Raw genomic sequence first — 15,924 nt, 5'->3', positions numbered from 1 at the left:
TGGTGACCTACCACATTTCTAATTTGTACCGCATAATCACAATAAGCGGCATACAAATACTCATTATTGATGCTAATGCTTACATTGCACCCTCACTGACCGTTGTTTATGAGTGCAAAATTGCTGAGAACCCCAACACTGCACTGCGCTTCATTACACTACAGCGCAGAATGGCACACTTCTCTACGTACATATGTACAGGCTGACAAACTCAATCGGCGGATGCAAGCTATGCAAGTGGATAAAAAATATTTACCAGCAGCAACTTAAAAATTATAAATGTTTATATACAAATGGATACACACTAACATTAAACTGAAAAAATCACGTATACGCCATGTGAGCCAGCCAAACAAAAAAATATTCATACATATATGCAGAACGTACTAATAGCACAGCAAAACAGTAGTTAAAAGCTTTTGGTTGCGCACGTGCGACTAACAACACAAAATGACTACAATACCGTTATGTACGCCGCATTTAACAACAACAACTTAAAAGCGACGCGCACTAAAATCCAAACGCCTTGTGCAGCAATCAGCTGTCTGTGGCGTAAACAATGTTGCAGACAAAATGTTTTGGTATATTTTCACCTGCCACTCCTTGGCTTGTTATTGTCCTTGCTGCCACAGCGAAATACCCAGTATTTTTACGAGCAGACACGCCAAATGCTCGGCGCTCTCGCTTTCGTACGGCCGTCAGCGCTCTCGCAGCATCATGGCAAACTCGCAAAGTCTCGATTTCACTGCTATGAAATCACGCAGCATCCCTGCTGTGCCAGCTAGTAGCGGAGTGACTTTCAAACGGCACGGTTCTCGTACACATTGGTACTGCACGGCGTATAAGTAACGTGTGAATCAGTTCATGTGTGTCAACTATGCTAAACAAATGTGTCAAAAGTGAGAAGTGCAGGACCAAACAAAAATAAATTAATAAGAAATTATTTGTGCAGGAGAAAAACTGAAGTTTTGAAACTAAGTGATGAGTAAAGTTTTTGGCATTACTCGCCTTTGCATGTGGCATTGAAGCTCAGTTGCTTGATAGCGCTACACTTTTACCGTTGCGCAACTTAAATTTACGTATTCAAGCGCGCATAAGAGCTAAGACGTTACTAAAACAAACACAAACACACAAACGCACATACACGAAGATGCGGTTCGGTCCGCGAAACTGCTCTGCTGGAAATAACAAATGTCCAAGTGTGTTTATGTAGTGCATGTTGAATTCATATTTGCTTTGCACATACACCAGCACGTGTGTGTGCCAGTGTATAAATCAGAGTAGACGCTTTCAAGTACAAAGCGTTAAGTACAAAGCGCGTTGCAAAAGTGTGCCCACATGTGTGTGTGTTCCTGTGCCAAGTGTAAAGTGTAGACAAAGCAGATTAATGTAAACGTTGCTGCTAAGGCATTGTAGGCGTGCCGTGTGGAGTGAGTGCGCATGAAAACAGTAAGTGGCATTGCATAAATCATGAACCAATGCGTGTACTATTAAATATTTCAAACTGAATGCAGATTTAACTTGTACAAGTGTGTACATGTGCTAAATGGGCCGACACGCAGGGCGCCAGCCGACGGTGTGAAGTGGTCGAAGGTGAGAAACGCAAAGCGGCAGTTTGAGTTTGGTATATTTAAGTTTGAATTTATTAGCATACGCTTGCATTTTCTCCTAGGAGTGGCAGCTACAACCTTTGCAGCATATTATATATGAAGTTAAGCGTGATGAATGAATTGTCATTTGTAATGCAAATATGCTTAGCGGTGTTAAAAAAGTATAGTTAAGGAGTAGGTTTGTTAAAAGTATTTGAAATGGGATTAAAATGTGTTTTTCACCTACCTTTTTCCTTCGTGCAATGACATTTTTGGTAATGCTGCAAAATCAGCAGCGCAAGAGTCCGGCACTTAATATGATTAAGAGCCAAGATTAGCAATCTGAAAACAAGAAGCGATTTTGATTAAATGTTTACCAATATATCAATTTTCATCGACCTAAAAAAAAATTGTCTAATAACATTTCGAAAAATTTGAAAAATTCCATTTTAAATAAAACGTTGGTCAAAAAAAAAAAGTTTAAAAAATTTTAAAATTTTTCCTAAAATTCAGTAGTTAGTTTGAATAATAAATTTCGACATTCCAAAAACAATTCAGAATTTCTCAGATGCAGTAAAAATGCAAAGGCCTTCAGCAACGTTGAATTAGATCATCTATAAAAAAAAATATACTTTCATTGCTTCAAAGAAATCTGCGAGTCGTCTGCAAGATATCCCCAATTCCTCAGAAAAAACTATTCTAAAGTTTTTTTTTTTACTTTTTTCGCTTTAAATCTTAAACAGAAAGTCATGTGTATGTGTGGATTAGATCAAAATATGAAGACTTTAAAAGTTTTGAAATTTTTTATGCTCAGATCAATGTAACGACTGAACTAAATAGTCAACAACCCTTGACAGTTGTTTTAACCGGATATTACATGATTTTACCGTTATTTACGCCATTCTCACGACAGTCGTTTATACGTAACCAGAATGTAGCCGAGACATAACCGGAACGTACCTGGATTTTTAACCATACAATTATTGCGGTTTCATCAGCGTTTCTCCAAATTACTTCAAGGACGTTTTCAAACGGTACAACAACTACATATTTTGCACAAAATAAGCTCAGCAACCTAAGAATTTAATTTTGAAAATTGTAAAGGCTGAATTAATTTAGATTGAAATTTGAAAGAGAATCTCTCAAGGATACCTTCAAATATTAAAAGTTAGCCAGATCATATTTATAATATTCAGCGCGAAGTCTTCTTACAAAAAAGTATGCGAAGCGGCATACAATAGTATTTTGGAAATATGTACACATTATGAAGACCTTCATCATTTTTTCTTCTTTATTTTTTGTTGACGGAGGAGGAATCTTCAAAAGATACCGTCATTGATCCTATTTGCTATGAATACAGCTCATCAGGGATCATGCCCAGCTAGTTTTAGTTTTTGCAGGACTTGCGAAGTAGGACGCCTACGGACTAAATCCTTAACTCCATCTCCTATAGTTCTTTATTTTCCATCCGGGACCGTCGCTAGGCATTTCTTCGCTAGGACAAGTCTTATCCGATTGACTCTTCGTTTAAAAGTTTTTCTACTCGTCGTGCATGCAACTCTCGCTCTTTTTTAGTCACTCTTTCTTTCTAAACTTTATTAAGGCTGTTACACTTCATTTTATAACACGATTCCACACCTCCTGGAATCGGATCATGTGTGGTACTTTGTTTTTAAGGGTCAGCCGCTCGGCATAGATTGAAACGCCCAAGCTTATTTGCAAAAGCAAGCAGTCATACCCATCTTCTCGCCCGTATTTGTATAAATACTCTCTAAGCTGTGTCCAATGAGGTATTGCGCCCTGTATTAGTCAGAGTCCCCATGGTTCCTCTCTACCCACGCTTGCACCTTTCCAATTAAGGCGTGTGTCCATCTACGTTTTACTTAATTTAGGCTAATTTACCTTTCGTGCTCCCTCTCTTCAGTAGTAAGCCGTTTACTAAAGCTTTTTGTTTCATCGAAAACTGTTTTGAGCTCCATCGCTATTATGCTTGATAGCATCCATATATCTGCAACTTCCACTTCCAAAGGTTTCGAGTCACAAAGTCCGGGAAGCGCAATCTCCTCGAATTGCGTGAAACCGAAGTACTGATTTTTCTTTTTCCGATGTGCATAAGTTCCGACTGGCTCACTTTGACTGGAAAGCGTGTCTACTCTGCCTAGGTCCACCTATGTTTACCATTATTCTTGTTGTTGTGATTGTTTTTATCTTTGCTGCTTTTTCGCAGATTTACTAAAAGTGAACGATTATTTCAATATTGTATCCATTAATGTTGAGTATTACCGCTTCGGTTTTTTAGCCTGTTTTTTTCGCCACGTGCTTTAACTGCTTCAGCTATATCGTAAGCATACCGGATTACCTGTATCTCCTGTGGAAGACGTAATACTCATCCCTATATATCATTCCACAATAATTCCATTCCGCCTGCCGCTATATATAGCTTTTAGTTCCTTTATATGTGTCATATGTATAACAACCTATCCGAGAGGTAGCTAGATATGATAATCAGCAGGGATAGTGGTGCTTCTACGATATACCACTTCAATGCCGAGTTGCAGACATTTTTAGCATCAAACGTGACTACTGCACAGCTTTCCTTAGAGTCATATATCCATCTGGTTGCTTCAATTTCTTTGATTATGATTGCATTAGCATTTTTGTTGGCATCTATTGTTAAGCTGTGTCCTCGAAAACCATATTGATTTTTTATCAGGCCCAGTGGTTCCCCTTCCAGGTGTTGTTCTAGCCGTATACGTATTATACACAAAATAGGATCTTCAGCTTCCCACATAACATATGTACATATAATAAATAGCATTCACAAAGTGGACGACTTCAAACGCTAACTTAAGCGAAAATATCTGCCACGGCGCCTACTTCTTCCATCAAAAAGAGACGGCTCTTAAAACCTTCATTAAATCGAGCAACCACAATAAGCCTATCTATGCCTCAAGAGTAATCGTAGCATTGATTAAAATAGGCAAACTAATTTCGGCAATATTTCAACGACAATTAAAGCTTATTACGCAACTTCGCATCAAGTTGGCTTACACTGATCAAAATCTAGTTTTTAACCAAGCTTTAATAGAAAGTCTCTCATGGATTCACACTTCTGCAGGGCTGCAGGCGTTTGCCTAACGTAATGTGTAGTTAGAGTAATAGTTCATAGCGCCTAGTGTCTGGCGGCAAATCAAGATAAATGTGAATTCAAGCAGCGTGCTTTGCAACTGCTTCACAGCCATATACTTTCATTACCAGCGTTGCTTTCGCACCAAAGTGCTTTCTCTCACACAGTGCTTTTTTCTTGTTGTCGTAGTTTTTGTAAATTTATCTGTCTATAGCTAGGCGTGCTGTGATATACTATATATATATACATATGTATCTGCATAAAGCATTTGAAGTCCTGTTATGATACTCTCTGTACATATGTATGTGTGTATGGGTTAGTCACCACGTGTACATGGTTGGGGTTTATTTTTCAACTGCGCTTATTTACCGTGTCCTTTGCATACTTTCCTCTTTTTCAACATGTTGTTGTTATTTTTTGTTGTTGCTTTTCTCCTTTTCTGCTTTTTGTGTAGCGCCCGCAGTTTTTTTTGCTGATGTCGGTGTTAATGCCGTTGGTAAAGCTTTCGTATGGGTGTATGTGTGTGTGTGTGCGTGAAATGTTTGTGGTGCATGGTGCCACTGTTACTTGTTATTATTGTTATTGCTTTCATGCCGCCGGTTCTTTTTCCTTTCAGCTTGAGTTGTGCTACTGTATAAAACAGTTGTGGTTTTATTGCTGCTGTTGGTGCCACACCTTCCCACATTTCCGTTCGCCGTGTGATTTCGGCAACGCTTCAAATTTAACTGAATTTTCCATGCAGCCACATAGGCTGTGAGTGGCGTAGTCCTGATTTTTTTCAGTTGAATACCCGCAGCGTTAGTAATTTTTTCCCCATTGTTGTTATTGTTGCTGGTACCGTTAGCATTGTCATTGTCTGAGTCGTTATGCTTCGCTGCATTTTAAATTACATTTCGCTTTTTTCATTTCCCCTTTTTTTGCAAGAGTTAATACTCTCTTTATTATACCCATTTATACAGTTTTTACTTCAAAAGTAACAGTATTTAAAATTATACTTGTAGCTTGTTATTAAAAGTAGCATTTCTGAAAGGTTACTGATGTAGCTTTTGGGATACATGGCTCAATTCTAAGCAAGGAGCTATAACTAGTTGTTAGCAGACGTGTTGACGCATGATAAGACTAACCGAAACGAACCCCAATTTTTATATTTCTAAGAACTAACAAGGTAGCACCGATCCTCAAAACTACTTGAAGCATATTTTTTGCCACTACTACAACAACAACGCTTGATTGGGAGTTTCTGCCACAAGCATGAACATTATCGACTTCCGAATATCGCATTTACAATACCTAGATATTGTGAGAATATTGGAGTTATTATGTTAATTGTCTATTTTTGTAAGAAATAAAGTTTTCTGCGTCCATTTTTTCTTCGAATGAATTATCATAGCTTTAATGGTTCATCACAACTGCACTCTAAATTTCAATAGTTAGAGAGTTACGAATCCAACATACTATACTAGATATGCGAACTGATTGCCAGCACTTTCGTCACAACCTATCGCTAACATGTGCTCTAAATTACGCTGAATTGTGTGACGCTTTATTCTGCGCAAAGAAACTTGATAATAGCCAATAACCCGTGAGATGATTTTTGATGCTGATCTATGCGACAATACTACCTATTTTTACACCCTTAACAAGGAATATGTTAATAAAAGTTTGGCACTGTGTTTATAATACTCAAAAGGAAACTTCAGAGATCCTATAAAGTACATATATTAAATGATCAGCCAGACGAGCTAAGTCAATTTAGTTCGTCTGTCTGTCCGTCGGTAAATCCTCATATTAGTCCTTCAGTTTTTGAGATATCGATCTGAAATCTTGCACTCGTCCTTTTATCACCATTATGATCATATGTCGGAATGGACGACATAGCACCATTATAGCATATAGCTGCCGTACAAACTGAATGATTGGAATCAAGTGTTTCTATGTATTAAGACGAAGTCGTTTTAATTTTGCAAAGCCAGTAGAAAAAGCTCATGTATGACATGACAGTCGAGCTAAAAATTCGAAACTGGAAACAAGGATGCAGAATCCCGGAAGTTTCAGACCCTACTTGAGGGTAAACAATAAGTTATCTGTCATCAAAATCACTTTACCGTAAGCCCAGGAAGAGAGCTCTTTCGACGGGTTAGGACCCAAAAACAACGCAGAATTAAGTGAGAGTGGTTTTCATTGGGCATTCAAAAAGGTGATTAGTGTCAGGGAGGGCCTCAAGCATGCAAGAAGTAGGATCTATTGCAGATAAGTAGATGTTTAACCTGCTACAATACCCAAAACGAAGTTACGCAAGGGTCACCCCGATCTCGACAACTCGAGTACTTGTTCAGGGCTTTGGGCTCCAAGTACATCATTCACTGGGAGGCAGTCAGGGAAGATGTTAAGTCCCAGTGAATGCCGTTCAGTACCCGACGGAAACAGTTTGCGTCTGAAATTTGGTCGTCATAGTGTTCTTGTTCGTCCACATATTGGAGGAGTGTTGGGATGATTTCTGTTTTCGAAACTACTTCGAGAGAAATGTATTATGCTCCTTAACTGGCAGCACGGGGGTCTTGCAGTTAATATGTTCCATGGAAGGCATTAATAGACGTTCTGTTATAATGCGGAGTGCGTTATTCTGGAAGGTTTGCATCTTTCTCACCTTGTCGCTACATCTAGCAGACCATGCTGGAGCGGCGTACTTAAATACCGACCTGCCGATTGCCTTGTATGTTGTCAACGCAGTCTTTTTGTCCTTGTCCCAACTGCTGCTGGCTAGCACATTGATTATTTCTTATTGCGACTCTGCTTTTTTGTAACAATCGGGGTTGTCTGCGGAGTGAAACAGAGCAAACCTTCGTTTATTGTTTCAATTTCAGCTCCATCGATGGCGATATTGAAGTTCAGTCTATACTTCTTCGCCCAGTTTGTAAATAGCGTGGCCGCGTATTTGGCAGGGAATAGTTTTAGGCGCTTTACAATGAAGAAGCGAGTAAGTTTTGGAAGATAGGTGTTTACCTGGAAATTTCTTTTAGCTTTGGCCAAAAGTCTAAAAGTACGGCTATAATGCAGATTATGATAGAAAATTTAAGTGCCCAAATAATTATGTTATGAAATATCGAGTTTCTGAATTTGTTTCATGAAACATCTACTCATAAAAATAAAACAAAAATGTATTTTCAAATGCTTTTAAACATAAAAATTCTTTAATTTCTTTACATTTGCCATAACTTAACTTCATTATACTTTATTATCATTTAAGCAAGTTCTCACTTAAGCTGATGAAGCAACATTACTATTACTCTTTTGTAATGATTTTTAGAAAAAACCTTACAAATACATAGCTTGAGAAAATACAGTGCGAAATATTTTTATATAATTTGTTCTAGAAAAACGCCATGCTTTTCACGAACTCTTAAAAAGAGAGTGGAAAAAAGTTAAAACTTAGCGCAGTAGACGCCGCCGCTAGTCTGTCTGGCTCACTCTAATGCGCAGTAATGTTGTTTAAATTTTAAAATTCAGCAGCATGCAGCTGCGTCCGATTCGGCTATGAAACTTTTATATATTTTTCCATGTTTATTTGTATGCACACTCACCGCCACACACACAGGTACACGCCGTGCACATAAAAGATTGATTACTAATTTAGCTAAGTGCAGAGCTTTGCAGCGCCAAAAAAAATCTATACAGAGTTGATTATATAAACGAGTACACTTTTCAACCCGCATTACCGAAATACCGAATTTGCACATTTTACGAAATTGGATACATTCCAAGACTCAAGGTCGGTGGATTTTGCGGCATCGCCTAGTTTTACTGGTTGTCATTTAGATGATTTATATTGCAGCGTAAAAATACGAGTTTTACGAAAACAGTATTTTCATGGCCTTATTTGGCTACATTATTACGTTATTTCTTTTTTTGATTTTTTTCTTATTTTTTTTTGTTTTTCTTCTATTTACCATTCAACTGATGAAAGCTTGTTTGCTTTTCAGCGCATTAGCGCAGCTTTGTTGTGGGTAAAGCTGACGTCGCCGTTTAAATTGTCTACCCGAAAGTATACATTTCAATAGCGGCGGAGATTTTCTTTTATTTTTGCGTCTATACTCATGGCGCCTAGTAAGATTATATAACATTATTTAAATCGAAAGCATTTACAGAGACATTTGAATACGTTTTAAATTTTTTTATGTATTATTTCGTTATTTACATTAGACATTGGCGAAGACATTGTGCTGTAATCTGCTTAAACTTTCTTTTTTTTTTTAATTGCGAGGATATTTTTATAAAATCCGACTTTTGTTTGACTGAATTTTTTTCAGCAAAATTAAAACTTACATTTTATAATATATAAAATTAATTATTTTTTATGAAATCATATTACGAAAATTTACGAAGAATTCATAGACCATATTTTCCCTCAACAGAAGCATTTCTTATTGTTCTAAAGCGTATAAAAAAGCAGCTATATGCTATAGAGGCCCGATCTAAACAATTTCTTCGGAGTTTGTAGCATTGTTTTAGGATATAATTCGTACCAAATTGCGTTGAGATATTTTCTCAAATATGTCAAGCGCGGTGACTGCTTTATTTATATAGAGCCAGCTTTCCCTGAAGTCACCTTATGACTTTCGAATCACATCACATGGAGACGCGAGGTAACTTAAACACTCACCAGACGCGGTGCCTGCTTTTCTTTTATGGAGCCAGCTGGCAATAATTCGTGCCAAGTTTCGAGATGATATCTTGGCAAACTGAAACGTTTTCCATACAAAATATTGACGCCGATTGTTCAGTCTCTATGAAATGTCAAGCAATACTGAACAAAAATAATATGACAGCTTGACAAGTGATCTGTCAAAAACAGGCGATTGAAAAAAGTACCTCTTCTTTATTCATCCGTTATATATATATTTTTTTTACTTAATATAAATATTGGTTAATTTTGTTTCAATACTTCTTTAATTAATAAAGACTAACAGCTCACTCCATGTGCCACTGTACTGTTCTGTACTCTCAACAATCGTACCATCTGAAGGAAGCAATCGCCCTGAAGCATCACATTTTTGTCAATATCAGATTTTTTATTTTCCATATAGTGTACATCGATAGTGACTCGAAAGAAGCTACGAGGCTGAGAAGTTTCGTCCCATGCACCTGATAAGCCGGACTTGGCAAAAAATGATTTCCATATCCTCTTGTCTATGGCGAATAATTTTTCTTCTGAAAACTTCTCACCAAGAGAAGGTGTGAAAAACGACTGACCCAGTTGTTTGCTAATATAGACAATGGTATTACCAAATTATCTTCGAAATAGCAACAAGTTATTGAACAAAATGCATATCTGACTTACAAAGAACCAGCAGGTATATGTATAGCATGGCAGCCGGAGAGTATAACCTAATCCATCCTGACTTAAATAGGATCATTTTAACATAACCTATTTTTTTTAACGAAAAAATAATGAGTTTCCTTTTACTAGCCCTCTGTAAACATTTTTAAAGTATGTGATTAAATTCTTAACGCCTATCAAGCAGCGTTTATTAAGTTTTTCCCCCATTTTCATCACACGATTAGAATAGTAATTGATTGCGTTAAAGCAAAATAGGAAGACAACTTTTTGTTACCTTACTTTGCTCCAGTATTATCGCGATATATTTTAATGGGTCTGGCGTGAATGTGCACGTGCCTGTAGTGTACGACTTTGTGCTCCACCATATCAACAGCAATTAAGGTAAATGTTAACACGCCACGTACATATGGCCGCCATAAAAACAACGTTGCAAATGCATTAGTGTTGAAGTGGTTATCCAACGGCTAGAGCTGAGTTCATGCTTTATCGCTGAACTGGGTTATATTGTGTGCAAAAACCGTTGCACATATCGATTACATTGTCATTAATAGCGTCGAGGTACAGCTACTACATGGAAGCAGACAGTAACCAGCTAGGCGTATACGTAACTTTTCACTTTGAGGGAAGAAACGCCACATTCGAGCTTATGCAGACACACACACCTGTATTTAAGTAGCTCTATATTGAGATTTACAAATTTGCCAGCAAATGCACTGAATATTGCATATAAATAGGATACTCACACTCACATACTCATATGCGCACTGAGCAGATGGGAAGCATAAACAAACACATTTATTGAAGCCATTCAAGCGTACAACGATTTATCTTAAGACGAAGTCATAGCCATAAAAGCACTATAGGGAATATATATATATATATATGTCTATATAAATGTATTAATACATAAATGTGTGTATTTATGTGTCTATGCATGCATCTGTATTACAGCAGTCTATATACAAAGCCGACTAAGCAACAATATTTTACTTAGGCAGATGAGCGTCAATGTATGCTTCTGCCTGCACATTCAGTATGTCGTTGGAGAGTTTAGGTGCGTATAGCAAAAGGCAATAGTTACACACACACACACTAACATGTGCAGCTGACAATATTTGCTGCTGATCGCTTGTGTTCGCCTGTGACAAACTACCCAAAAGTACTAGGATTAAGCCTGAATGATGCGGCAAATGCTTGTCTCATGTCGTGAGCGTATTAATACGTTATTACAAACGCACATACGCGCACACGCATATGGTTACATGCTTACATGCACATTTGTCTTAGCTGGAGGATTTGTGGTGCCTAAGATATATTGAGTAAAATCAATTAAGGCGGAATGATATTGAATGATGTTGAAAATAATGAGTTGTAAGATTGTGCAAGCGCAAAACATACAAATATATGTAAATACTTGCTTTAGGGTGGTGACTAAAGACAAAGATGATGGCAGAAAGTTGTTTGTTAATGTCTCTTTTGTAGCAAACTGACAACGAAATGTATTTTGTGGTTGGTTCGGTTAACAAACAGTAATTTAAGGCAAAATTATGGGCGATATTTGACTGTTCAAACGAATTTACTTGAACAACAAGAAAATGGGTGGTTTATAGAAAGCACTGGAAACAAGATAACTCCAGTTTCACTAGGAAAATAAATCAAACATTCAATAAAAATTTTCTTTTAATATTTCTTTTATTTCTCACACTTATGTACTGTATATTTGTTTCTAAACACTATTCAAAAACACAAAAAATCTTAACTTTGGCTCCATCTAAGTTGTAATACACTCTACGGCTGCATTTTTTATAGAGTAAAGAATATGAAAAATAATTTTCTTGAGTTTGATCGATCGGTTTGTATGCCGGATCTATGCTATAGTTGTTCGATCTGAACAATTTCTTCGTAAATGCTGACAATGCCTAAGACAATCGCATTTTTTGAAAATATATTGTCAAATAATGAAGTTTTCCTTACATAGATTCGTCTTTATCAATCAGTTTGAATGGCACCTATATATATGCTATAGTTTTTCGATCCTCAAATTTTCTTTATATAGTAAAGCAATGCTTTTGATTATTATCTTTGTAGAATTTCATGAATATACCTTGTCAAATGATGAAGTTTTCCATACACGTACTTCACTAAGATCGGTCATTTGTATGGAAGCTATATTCTAAAATGATCCGATACTAACAATTTCTTCAGAAAATGCATAATTGCTTTAGAAACTAACCTATGCCAATTTCGTGAAGATATCTCACCAATTCGATCGGTAACTTTGTATGACAGCTATTTGCTACAGTGATCCGATACTAACAATTTCTTCGAAGATTACATAATTGCTTTAGACAATAGTCCACGCCGAATTTCATGAAGATATCTCACCAAATGAAAAAGCTTTCCATACAAGCACTTTATTCCGATCGGTCAGTTTTTATGGCAGCTATATGCGATTATGGGCTATAACAGCCGTTCCGATAAAGGAGCTGCTTCTAAGTGAGAAAAGGGCAGGTGCAAAACTTTAGATCGAAATCTCAAAACCTGAGTGACTCGTTCACATATATATAGTGCAGACGAACGTGTCTAAATCAGCTCAGCTGGTAACGCTGATAATTTATATACATACTTTATAATAACTCCGATGTTTCCTTTTGGGTGTTTCAAACACGATGGCGACATTAAAATACCCTGAGCTCAGATTTTCTTAAAAGCTATTATTCCAATATACAGAAAAAATTTTCTGCCGATTTTTTAGGTCATTAGGAGATATAAATGCTTTCAATTCGAAACAAAATTTACAAACAAAAAAATATATGTATATATTTTACTCTGATGTACCACCCTAACAGCTTTACATTTCTCCACACAGACTTCTGCCTGACAACAAAAATATTATCTCACTTAGTTTTTCTTAAGGCAGACGTCAACTTAAGACAATCAAAAAGACTGATATACGCACATACCACACATTTATACACTTATGCATATACATATGTACACACACATGTATATATCGATAGGTCAATATTTGCTCATATTGATACACCACAACCCATCATTTGCAAATACATACCTACTTCCGTATTCAAAATAACTCAATTAAGAATGCTTGCATATTTAATAGTTTGGAAGTGTGAGTAAGCTTAAATGGCAGCGAATATTCAAGAAGAAACGAAGAAAGTAGGGAAAAGCTAATAAATTGTTATAGTTGAAACTTTCTTCACATAATTTGCATATACATACATACATGTACCTGAATTAGGATTCAGTTTTTAGCACATTAATTGGTTATAATTAAATGTAATGAAGGGCTTAATGATTGTTAATATGAAATGGGTTCGAAAACGGTAGAGGTAACTAGAATTAATGAAGAGCATGGGTTTCATTGTATCTACTTCGGAACTCTTAATGATAATGTATGGTCCACTACGCAAGAGAACATGATTTGTCATGTGGTCACCATGTTTGTATTTTAGAAATGAGGAAGCAACTCTGAAAAGATAATGGTTTGAGCAAGGTTTGAAAGCAGACTTCGCTGTGTAAAGAATTTTAGCGGTATGATTACCGAGAACTTTAGAATTGATTTGTTTTTGTAGAGTTATTTAAAAGGCTAAGCATACCACCGATTTGATCGAAGTAAATTTTCACACCGAAATCAAATCATATCAACGTTATACCGGGAGTGATGTTCAAAAAGTGAGGAAAAGTATGCAAAATATGCCCGGCTATAATCTTAAGAGGCAGTAGGTCGAATTAAATTCTACTCAACAAAAGCTACCAAAATATTCAAAGGGATCCAAACTAATGAAAAGTTTTAGGAAAAACCGTATTATTTCTATCGATCTTCTTCTTCTTGTTCTTTGGCACTACAATCTTGTGTAGATCCGCAATACAAAACTTCGCCATTTGCCTCAATCCTTTGCCGTTTCCTGAAGTAATTTCAAGGAATAGTGCCGAGTTTACAGTCCTGGACCGGATAAAAATCCGTTCCAGTTACTCTGACGCGACTGTCGTGGGAACGAACTTCTATCCTCCGCAAGTTCACGTCAGTTGCATATCCCAAGTCGCTAAAGGCTTTGTCATTGATGGCGCTTTTGCTCCCGTTGTCCACCCATGGATATAAAATATAAAGAGCTTTTTGTTAAGGCATCATCTTCTATTATTAACGCCTTCGTCGAATTTTTATGCGCCTTACTAAGTACATGTCACCGTAGAGCTCATACAGCTTCTTCATTTTTCATCTTCTTCATTTCTCGTGGACGGCTCCAAAGACCTTGCGGAGAATAGTTCTCTCGAATGCGTGTACCTACACCATATAATGGGACGGGATTAATGAGAGGAGTCTACTTTCAATTGCCTATCAATTCCAAACCCTTACCAATGATTTACTGTTCGCTTGATCTACAGGCTCAGGTTATTAATGGAATTGATGCTGACCCCATGGTATACAAAGTCATTAACTTTCTGTAACTTTATAGCTACCAACAGTGATGTAGTTCGCAAGATGTGAGGAATCATTGTGTGAAACCTCCAGGTATTCGATACTTTCGTGTTCGTTCCCAAACGCAGCGGCTCAACCCCAACTGGGGAGAAACGTTCATTGTATTCATGTTAATATACCGATTCGCTTGTTCCAACACAGACACTCGACTGCAGACGCACCTCCTAGTGGTCAGACGCTACAATCTTGTCTTGCCCTTAAACTGACTACCTCGGAGTGACACCGTCAGGGATTCCACTCTCTTAGTGGTGAGCCCTCGAGTTCCACAGAGTTGGCTACCGCATTTCACTCAAGATTGCTCACGTTGCTCAGGGTGTTCGACGCGAATGTAGGAGTAGAAATTGAGTTGTACACTCATGTATAAGATCGCACCTTCTCTATTTAGCTCTGCAGCTCAAATTATTTTCTCCTGCAGTAGTATGAAAAAGTCGCACGATAAGCAGTCGCCTTGTCTGAAACCTCTTTAGGAATCGAACGACTCGGAGAGGTTCTTCCCTTTACTGAGGGGCTTTTGGTATTGCTCAAAGTCAGTTTATACACTCATATTAGTTTTGCGGGGATACCAAAACTTTCACACAATACGCTCAATAGAACCTTATATGCGCTGTTGGCGCAGATTGTTGGATCTTCCTTTTTGTGGATGGGATTGGATGCTACAGATGCATGCTTCTTATCAGTTTTCCGCTGGCGAGTAATTGCTATTCTATCTTCTTCATGGTCGAGCAATGGAACGTCTGCTCAATCGTCATCGATTGGGGAATCGGGTTCATTATCTCTTGGTGTTATGCTTTCATTGCCATTCAGCAGGCTGGAGAAGTGTTCCCTCCATAATTTCGGTATGATTTGAGTATCAGTCACTAGATCAGCTCTGGGTGTTCGACAAGAGTATGATCCGGTCTTAAAACCTTCTTTTAGTCACCGCATCTTTTCTCCTTTTACTTTTTTTGTTTGCAAATCCGTCTCACTTATCTCTTTAACTCTCGGTATCTAACGCACCCCGCACGTGTTGTAACGTTGCGAGGTAGGCAGTCTGTTTTCTCGCCACTGCGACACCGCACTCCTCATCGCACCAGCTGTTTTGTTGTTATTTCAAGGGATCATAAAAATTTGTTCGTCAGTTTTGGAGATATCTGAATGAAATTTAGTACGTAAGTGCATTTTGGTATTCAGCTGATCATTTGTCTTAATCGGCCAAATCGAACAACTATATCACATATCTGCTTACAACATAGCTCGAAACTGTTTTCAACCTTGTTCTCCTAGGCAAAGTTGTTCAGAATGATAGGTAGAATGTTTCCCACATACACGATTTTATGATATATACCCTTGATATACTACATATACTCCTTAATTAAGTGCCATAATGAGC

General features: G+C 37.4%; 1 protein-coding gene across 2 annotated transcripts in view; it reads left to right on the top strand.

The window, feature by feature from the left end:
- The first annotated feature begins 795 nt into the window (after nucleotides 1-795).
- LOC126754140 (uncharacterized) overlaps nucleotides 796-15,924 on the top strand; it is a 68,371-nt gene continuing 53,242 nt past the window's right edge. The window contains exon 1 of one of the 2 annotated variants that reach the window (XM_050466066.1): nucleotides 796-1,449. The gene's annotated coding sequence lies outside the window, so the exon portion shown is untranslated. Of the gene's footprint in view, nucleotides 1,594-15,924 lie in introns of both variants that reach the window. The other variant, XM_050466065.1, reaches the window with a different exon arrangement.

The sequence above is a fragment of the Bactrocera neohumeralis genome, chromosome 3, assembly GCF_024586455.1.
Source record: "Bactrocera neohumeralis isolate Rockhampton chromosome 3, APGP_CSIRO_Bneo_wtdbg2-racon-allhic-juicebox.fasta_v2, whole genome shotgun sequence".
Taxonomy (NCBI): Eukaryota; Metazoa; Arthropoda; class Insecta; order Diptera; family Tephritidae; genus Bactrocera; species Bactrocera neohumeralis.
Note: the sequence above shows the minus strand (reverse complement) of the source record. Positions and strands in the feature narration are given on the sequence as shown.